The sequence below is a fragment of the Myotis daubentonii genome, chromosome 4 (assembly GCF_963259705.1).
Source record: "Myotis daubentonii chromosome 4, mMyoDau2.1, whole genome shotgun sequence".
In the NCBI taxonomy this organism is placed as follows: Eukaryota; Metazoa; Chordata; class Mammalia; order Chiroptera; family Vespertilionidae; genus Myotis; species Myotis daubentonii.
This window is the reverse complement of record NC_081843.1, coordinates 19,436,944-19,446,973: the sequence shown is the minus strand read 5'-3', so window position 1 is coordinate 19,446,973 and position 10,030 is coordinate 19,436,944. Positions and strand designations below refer to the sequence as shown.

Here is a 10,030-nt window from a genome sequence, read left to right as displayed (position 1 = left end):
TGTCCTCCCCTCCTGGCCTGATCGCCCCTAAGTACCTCTGCCTCGTCTCCGCCACCATGGCTTTGTCCAGAAGGATGTCCAGAAGGTCTCACAGTATAATTAGCATATTAACCTTTTATTAGTAAAGATAGGATATGACATACCACCATAAATATGACATATCTACCAGTATTACTCTATGAGAATACGTACTTCATGTGATAGGAAGGCATCTAATACATTACATTGTATATGTTGCAAGTAGGAGGAAATACTGTATTCGTAGCAATAATATACACCCTGTGACTTCCCTTCCTGATTTGGGAATAGTTCCCCAGTTCTTTGAACGTTTCCTGGCCCCTGATTTTTTTTTATTTTTTATTTTTTTGTCATTCAGTGTAACTTTATTTACTGTTTATTGCACATGATTTGAGGTCTTTAATCCTAACCACCAAAGATTCAAAGAACTATTTTTTTCATGAAGTTTAACATTAACATTAGTGAATTCATGTATTCATGTGTTTTTATTGTAAACATCTGAATTATCCACATTGACATAGATCCTGAACTCATAAGCATGGACCATGCACAGGCTGGCAGCAGGCCAGGAAGCCACTCTGCAAGCAAACAGATACTCTGCATAAGGAGAAAATTCATAGCACGACATTTAATGTCCAACCTGAGTCACCTCCAAATGTTACATATATTGACTTCTTAATTCATATAGTATCGGGAACTCAACTGCTTGGTTGGTGAAGTGGTTGACCTGGTTTCGGGAGGATTATTCCTGAAATAATTAAGGAAAGGGGGGCTCAATCTTTCTTCTTGGTTGTTTGCTCCTCCCCTGCACCTTCAACTTTCTTCTCATCCTCAGCTTCTTGGGCATCTTCTCCTTCACCTTCACCTCCTTCTTCCTCCTTTGCGTCCTCAAATTCTTCCTTGGCACCTGCTTCCTCTTCCTCTTCCCCTTCCTCTCCTTCCTCTTCCTCAGCCTCTTCCTTCTCCTCCTCCTCTTCAGCTTCTCCTTCAGAGAGGGGTTCATCCTTAGCTTCCTCGGCTTTTGCAGCCTCAATGGTCTCCTCCACCTCGATCTGCTCCTCCTGGAAGTGGCTGGTGTATTAAGAAGGGAAGGAGCGAGCGGACATCAAGTAGGAGCTGGTCTGTAAACCACCATAGGCAGATCGGCCAAAGACCTGGGAACTCTGGGAGTAGCCGCTGGCTATGCTTCCCACACTGGTGAAACTGAGCCGGGTCTCCTCACCTTCCAAGAGTTTCCTGTAAGCTTCAATGTCAATGTCCAAAGCCATCTTCACATTGGGGAGGTCCTGGTATTCTTTTAAATATCGTGCCATTTCACTCTTTGTAGTTCTCAACTCATTTTCTAATTTGTTGATTGTGTCCTGCATAGCACTAATGTTGGCGTTCTGCTTATCCTCCAGCTCTTGCAGCTGCTTCTCCAGCGCTTCGTTCATGCCCCGGCATGCTTCAATCTCCAGGGTCTTGGCCTTGAGCAGGCGGTGGCTATCGGACACCTCGTCCTTGGCAGCATCCACAGCTTCGGTGTTCTTGGCAGTACGCTCGGTCAGCATGGTGAAGGGGCTCTTGAACCATTCTTTGGCATTCTGCATGTTCTTGGCAGCCAGTTTCTCATACTGGGGCGGATGTCCTTGAGGGTGGCGGAGAGGTCGGGCTTGGAGAATACCTCCATCTCCACGGAGGCCTGAGCATACTGGATCTGCTCCTGCAGCTTGGCAATCTCCTCTTTGTGCACCTCCTTCAGAAAGGCGATTTCGTCCATCAGGCTGTCGATGCACTTTTCGAGCTCAGTGCCGGTGAGAGCCACCTTGTCTGCACCTTTGCGTGCCTCCAGCAGCAGGCCCTCGGTGTCCTGGCAGTTCAGCACCCCTTCCTTGTAGCATGCCTGCAGGCTGCTCCCAGCCCCTTCTGAGCCCGGGTGCCTCCTAACAGGATCCGAGGCTGCACCCCATCCCACTGCCCTCTCCTTGCCCGGGACGGGGCACAGGCATCGCATTTTCATTAACATGTTCAACCTGCACCCACTCCACCAGTGTCCGCAGATGGCCCACTGTGGGCAGACAGTGATCCTGGAGGCGCTCGCCACCCCGCCAGAGCTCAGCCATGATGGTCCTGGGTGAGACAGCACTGTCAGGCCTCATGGCTGCGACTTGGACCCGCTTCCTTAACCAGGGTCCCGGGGCTTCCTCCCCAGCCTGCGCTGGAGCAGGTGCCTGCTATTTCAGAACTGAACTCTAAGGGCCTCTCCAGGAGGCAGCAGCCCTGAATCCCCGTGGCTGCTCCATCCTGCCAAGGCTTGCTTCTCACACTTGCTTCTCACACTTGCTTCTCACACTTGCTTCTCACACTTGCTGAAAACCTTCTCGGTCCACTTGCCATAGTAATCAGTTTGGGCTGAAAGGACTGGGGACTCCGGCGGGCTTGAGGGGACTGGGCGCTGCCATCTTTGTGTCAGAGTGATGGTTAATTTGCATATTACCCTTTTATTAGATAGGATTTTCCACCTTATTGCATTTGTGAGGGCCTCTAAAACAATGTTGAATAGAAGTAATGAAAGCAGACATCCTTTTATTTTGTTTAATCTTAAGAGAAAAAGCATTGAATTTTCACTTTTAATTTGAATGTTAACTGATTAACTGATGTGTATGAGTGCGAGTGAGATGTCCAGGATCACTCACCAAAGCACACATGCTACCAACAATGTCACTATATGTGTTCAAATATTTGCTGGATAGATGCAGGGACAACAGAAGGCAATGGACATTTTCCTGGCATCGAGGGAAGGCACGTGCAATGTCATCAGTGCTGATTGCTTGGTGCACATTCCCAGAAAACTCTGTGATATCTCTTTTTTTGTGAAACAATCCATCTATGAAGTCAACCAGAACATTTCTCAAGTGAACAACATAGTTTTGACCTCTTGGATCCACGGATCAGCTTTGGGTGGCTGGAGATACATCAGAACTATGTATAGAAGGCATTCAGAGCCAACCGGCTCTCTGTCAATGTTCACATTTATATATGTAGGGTACTGAAGACCTGGGGGGCAGGGAAAGGAGCTGGGATGGGGGGGGGAAGAGGATGAAATGGGAGATATCTGTAATACTATCCACAAAAAATGTATAAAAAATAAAAATATATTAAAAAGTAAACAAAACAAAACATTTATACATGGGCACATGTGGTTTTGCATTATTGCTAGATCCTGTACATTTCAGAGACTGGAGTCAGTATGATTAACAGCATTCCCAGTAGAAATGTAGGAAAATATACCTAAGTTATGATGGATGGGGATGGGAGTAGGGCAGGGGGAGAGACAGAAAGAGAGGCATATTTAAACAATCAATGGTTTATTGAATACTTCTTTGTAGAAATACTAGAGTTTTCATTTTCTCATTGATTTTCACAACTCCTTGAAGTACTTATCCCTATTTTCTGATCAGGAAACTGAGCTTTAGGATAGAGTTACATATATACATGGTTACTGGACTAATAAGTGCAAACCTGGGATTCAAAGACCAGTCACGATGACTTTGAGTCCATGTGTATGTGTCTACAGGTTTATTAATGTACTAGAGGCCCGATGCACAAAATTTTTTTTTTTTTTGTGTGTGTGTGTGTGTGTGTGTAGGGGGCATCCCTCAGCCCAGCCTGCACCCTCTTGCAATCCGGGACCCTGAGGGGATGTCTGGCAGTTGGACATCCCTCTCGCAATCTGGGACTCTTCGCTTCTAACCACCTGCCTGCTCGCTACTTACCGCTTGGCTCACTGCTTCTTAGCGCTGTTGTGGAGGCGGGAGAGTCTCCTGCCACTGCCGCTTGGCTCGCCAGCCGTAAGTCCAGCTTCTGGCTGAGAGGCACTCCAGCTGTGGGAGTGCACTGACCCTCAGGGAGCAGCTCCTGTGTAGAGCGTCTGCCCCTGGTGGTCAGTGCACCTCATAGTGACTGGTCATTCTGGTCATTCTGCCATAATGGTCGCTGGGCTTTTATTATTAACTGGTGGCCCAATTCACGAAATTCATGCAAGAGTAGGCCTTCCTACTGGCACCCAGGACCCAGGCTTCCCTCGCAGTCCTGGCTTCGTCCAGAAGGTCATCCAGAAGGACGTCTGGTCTAATTAGCATATTACACTTTTATTATTATAGATGTATAACTGACATAAAATGCACCACACACAGAATCTACAATTTGATCAATTCTGATTTGTGTATATATCACCGAAACCATCACTGAAATCAAGAGAGTGAACCTATCCAACACCCCTAACCCTCACCCAGGGTTTCCTGCTATCCCTCTAATCCTTCCTGCTTCCTCACCACCCCACCCTGGCCCTGAGTCATCACCTATCTGCTTTCTCTCCCTATAGCAATCCCATACCCTGGTGGATCTTGCTGTGCTGGTTGTATTTTATTTCTTGTATTTTATTTTTCCACACGTGCAAGCTCAGCTGGATTCACTCTGGCCCTCTGAGCAGCCTTTGGGTGCAAGGCTTCCCTTGAGTGGCATCTGGACCCTCCTATGCCACGCTTCTCCACATGACACCTTCCCTTATTGGTGGTTTCTAAATCCCCGAGAGTCGACAGGCTGGGCTCCCAGGGCAGAGAGAAGAGTGATGTGAAGTCTTTGAGAACTGAGCACAGCTGTTTGGCGGATGTGTTCCTGGGACTCACGTGATGTACAGTACACAGTCTGACATGAATAATTTACCTCTATGCTTGCAAAAGGATTAGAAAGAAGAAGAACATGCATATGACACGTCACTCTTTCCCCATAGTCCCATCTTCCTTTATTTCAGAGAGCAGTTTCTCCAGAAGCAAAGTGGTCTTGGATGTAGTGAATTTAAACAGTTTGGAATTGGATTAGGCCCTGATTTAAAGTTTTATTTTTAATATTAAAAAGATGAGCGCTACTTTTATATCCCAGAGAAGCAATGAGTAAACAAATAAAAAATTCATTAGAGACAGGCTGCTATGTCTGAGATGAAAGTTGGATGTTAGAACTCGGCTTTCAAAAGCCTAAAACCCAGTCAGTGGGTCATTAGCTCAGCAGGCAGCCAACTCCACAAGAGCGATTTCGGGATGGGCAATGTCTGTGGTCTTCATTTCTTCAAGGTTTCAAAAGTTCGCTTAGCACTTTCCCAGATGGGGGAATGCTTACTCTTAACAGCTACGGTCATGGTTATGTTGAGAAAATTAAATTTCAACTATGCTTTGGAGTCTTACTTATGGTGTTTCTTCCCCATTTTCATGAGCACAGACATGGAAGAGAAAAGTTTGATGAGGGAATGAAGGATTCTAGTATTACTCAGTTCACATCTGGGATGAAATTTGTATTTTAATAATGCCGTCAAGCCCCAGGGCTGGAATTCAAGACCATGGACTACAGAGTGCATACACCTGTGTTTTTCATCAATATAGGGACATGGGACATTTCTTTTCTTTCTTTCTTTTTTAACATTATACTCATATTCCCTGGAGGGGCATCTCGTTTTATGAGCTAAAGATGAAAATTTCTATTTTGATGCTAATCCAAACCTGGACAATTAGACTTCTCCATTTCTCCAAGGCACAGTGATTGGTCCAGAGAGGACCAATCAGAATTCTTCCCTGACTTTGGCTAGGTCTTCACTACCTTGTTTCTATGAGAAAGACTCCAATACTTAAGCTGTTTTTCTCAGCTAAACAATATAGGCTGGAGTCTGCCAGGTGGCAACTAACCAACAATTGGAGGGAGCCAATTTGAAGTACAAAGACATATGTGAGGGTTACACATAAAGTAAGAGAGAGGTGAAGAGAGAGACAGAGAGAGGGGGAGCTCTGATGACACTGCATATTTATGAAATCAGGCAATCCTAACTTCAGGGCTCAATAAATCCCTCCTTCTCACATTGGCTGTTGTGTTCGGTTTCTGTCCCCACACCTGAAAAAAATCTCACTAATCTAACTAACGTTGTATAGAAAGTTCTTCCTCCAAGTGGTCTGGGGAGGACTGACCACAGAGGACAAATTGGCCTCTACCTTCTACTTTTTTTATACTTTCAATTCCCCAACTTTGAGTTCTATCAGAGATTAGAAAGTACTTTTTAACCACAAGATGTGGGTTATACTGCAGTAGAAAGAGTATGGACTTTGAAATCCTACAGACCTGGGTTGGAATCCTGGATTTTTCTTTTTTAGCTCACTGCTTGCACAGGTTGTTTTACCATTTTGAGTCTCAATTTTCTCATATATAAAAATGACAATAGGACAGTCAGAATTCACAAGCTACAGCAGCCCAGGCCCACCTAGAAAAACTAAATCTGAACCCCCGGGAATGAAGTTTGGCATGAATATTTTCCAAAAGCATCCCACATGATTCTGGTGTGCAGCTGGGTTTGGGAACCTTGAATTGATGTGATCCAAAGCAGTAGCTCTCAAAGTTTAGGCTGCATGCAGATCACCCAGACTCAACCCGAGCTACCCAAATTTGAAAGGTCTGTAGAGATCTGCCTTGTTAACAGGCTCTCCATGTGATTCTGATGGAGGGGGTCCATGGGCTACACAGTGAGAAAAAAGTACCTTAAGTTCTCTGTTCTCTTTGATGTGCTAACAATTTGCTGGGCAATGTATTGAGTGACAGCATTGATCAGAAAGGGAATCTTCATTTGAGCAGCGTAAAGTCCAAGGGTTAGTTATGAAAAATAGTAGAATTAAGGCAGGGAAATTCTATGGGTCAGCAGGAAATAATCCAGGTGAGGAGGAAGGGATGGTAAAATGTGTGCTGCCTGAGGTCACTGGGGTGGGGAAAGCCATGAGCAGAGCCTGATGGTGCAGAGTTGAGGTCCCATCAAAGTCTCCACTTCTTTCACTGTATTCATGTTTCTTTGAGCATCTGCAACCCCTCCTCATGGAAGTTATAAGAGAAGAGCCTTATGAAAATGAAACACAAACCCTTTAGAAATGGGGGCATTCCCTGAGGAAAGTTCTAAGAACTTGGAAGAACTTTGGGGCAATAGATGAAAGATGAGAGCATGAAGAGAAAAATTTGGATTATAAATAAAAGTGTTAACCCAAGCATGGGTTGACTTTGGCAGAGGTCACTGTAAACAAAGTGCCTGTCCCATGTCACCAGTCTTGTCACCTGAAAGAACTTAGAACTGGGACATGCTGGGCTCATCCTCTTACAGGGCTGTGTGGGCTGGTTGGGGATCATAGTGATGATAGCTGTCTGTGTAGCTTGCTCTTCCTGCCTGAGTATGTGGAGCTTCTTAAACACGCTCACCCCATGACCCCACCTTCTGCTGCCATCCCTCCCCTTGAGTGTGGGCTGGACCTAGTGACTTTCTTTTAAGATTAGATTATGTCAAAAGGGAAAGCATGTCAGTTCTGAGAATGTCATACAGTCAAAGATTGTGGTTGCCACCTTGCAGGCACTCTCCTTGCTCTTTCCCGTGCTGTCTGTAATGAAGAAGGCTGCTGTGGGGTAAGTTCCCTCTGGGAACTGGGGGAGGCCTCTGAGCAACGCCTTCAGCCCATAGCTTCACAAGGAGCTGAATTCTGCTAACCACCTCGGGAGTAAGCTGGGAAGTAGATCTTCTCCCCTCCCTACCTTGGGATGACTGTGGCCTCAGCCAGCACTGTCGTTGGGATTTGCCAGGGACCCTGAGCCAGAAGACCCTGCTAAACTGTATCTGGATTCCTGACTCCCAAACTGTGATATAACGAATGCTTGTTATTTTAAATGGCTAAATCTGGGGGTAATGTGTCATATGGCAATACAGGGGCCTGTATTTATTGTGTCTCAAAAGGCCAGGCAACTGGTCCTAAACTCCTGGGGGCTACACCAGTGACAGTTCAATGGAGCATGGGGCCCTCCATAGATTTCCCTGTGAAAAAAAGGCAAAGCTTCTAATCTGGCTCCACCAATTTCTAGTCATGCCAACCTCCTCTTGCTTCTCTGAGTTTTGATTTTTCTTATCCAAAAATTAGAATACCTTGAAAGATCAGATAAAATAATTCTAATCACAAAGATGATGATGCCTCCTGTTGTTGATAAAAATAAGCAGATTTACAAGACATAGTGTGGTGGACAGGATTCTGAGATGGTCCCCAAGATTCCTACCCCCTAGAGAACATGCTGTGTGTAATCTCCTCCCCTTAATGTGAGAGAAGCCTGTGACTGTGATGTCACTCCCCTATGTAAGTTTCTATTCCATCAACTTTAAGTGAACCCAACGGGAGATGATCCTGGGTGGGCCTGACCTAATCCGAGGAACCTTTAAAATGAAGTGATGAAGTTCAAGAGGCACACCTCTGCTCACCTGGAAGAAGGCAAAGACCCACCTCATAACCTTCCTATGAGGGCCACATGGAAGGGAAGGGTAGGTGGCTTACAGGAGGCGAGTGCCATCTCTAACCAACAGCCTGAGGAAGTGGGGGCCTCAGCCCTACCTTGGCAAGGACCTAAATTCTGTTCACAACCCTGGTGAGCTCGGAAGGTGCTCTCAAGCCTCAGATGAGAATCAGAGCCTTGTTTGGCACCTTGATTTCAGCCAGGAGATCTTAGGCAGAAGTCCCACCACACTCTTACCCAGACCTCTGACTCATGGAAACTGTGAGGAAATAAAGGTCTGCTTTGAGCTGAAAAATATATGACCATTTATTTCACAGCAATAGAAATTAATGCTCAAGGGTAGGGTGGACACATGATGGTATGTCAGGCAAATTGGCAATGTGTCACTGTGACTATACTTCGAAGCCTATTTTGGTATCCCCAGTAATCAGCACTGTATCTGGGGCAGACTGGGGCATTGTTGATGAGTGAAGGAAGAGCCAACAAAGAGATGGGGCTCCTACCCCTTGGGGTGGGGGTGGGGCTGGGATTGGGGCATGGAGAGTGAGAGGCTTTGCTGAGCCTCTGCTCCTTAGTCACCCTCTGATACCCTCTCCCGGTTCATAGTCTGTCTCCTCTGTGACTTAGGATTTGCTGACGTGGTGATACAATTCCCCAAACAAGCTGTTATTATATACCAGGTTATTTCTCAAGAATCTGATCATTGGTGGCAAAAGTAGAAGTAAAATAAATAAGTGGCAGCCTCCCTAGAGGATAGCTGTCAGTGTAGATGAATCTTGCCGGGACCTGCAGGGTGCCTCCCAGACTCGGCTCTCTGATCTCCCTGACAAACTTGGGGACATTTCAGCATCGCCCAAGGGATTAACCCGACTTACCGGGATCTCACTCCTGGAGCTTAGCTTAGCATGAGATTTGTAGATGAAGTGGCCTGGAAGGTTTGTCGATGAACTGAGGCTGTGCTGCTGTCCAGTGTGGGGGCCACAGGCCACACGTCTCTACTGAGTCTTTGACATGTGGCTGTGAGTGTAAATTTGCAAGATACCAAAGATTTAGCATGCAGAAGAGAATGCAAAACATCTCTTCAATATAGTTTTATATTGACAATGCATTGGAATGGTAGTTATCTCAGGTAAATAAAATATAATATTAAGATCATTAATATAACATATTAATTATTATCTATGATCTTTAATGACTTTTATTGATTCCTTTTTACTTTTTTGACAAGGTTGCTAGACCATTTAAAATTACACAGGTACCTTGCAGTATATTTTTATTGCACAGTGCCAGTTCAAAGCAGGAGGAAACATACCAGAGAAGACAAGGCTAAGAAAGAAATACAAGCTTGGATAAAATTTTAAATGTGATAAATCCATATAAAGATTACTAGGGAAGAAGTAACACATGAATTTGTCATGCACTCAAATCTGTAATATTAGATAATCAGGGTGGAAAGAGAGTTTTCCAATCTTTCTTTTCCTTCCCTCCCTCCTTCCTTTCTCTCTCTCTCCCTCTCTCTCTCTTTCTGTGCTCTTCTTGTCTCGTCTCTGTCTCCCTCTCCTTTACACTTTCTAGGTCAGATGTCTTTCGGTGATTACACATCTACAATATGACTTTCTTTGGCCCTTTCCTCTCCCAGCCAATGGGATTAGACTATCTTTGTCCAGTAAACTTGCTCCAGACA

General features: G+C 45.3%; 1 pseudogene; it reads right to left on the bottom strand.

Annotated features, from left to right (window-relative positions):
* Positions 1-422: 422 nt before the first annotated feature.
* LOC132232583 (neurofilament light polypeptide-like) lies at positions 423-2,023 on the bottom strand (annotated as a pseudogene).
* Positions 2,024-10,030: the final 8,007 nt, after the last annotated feature.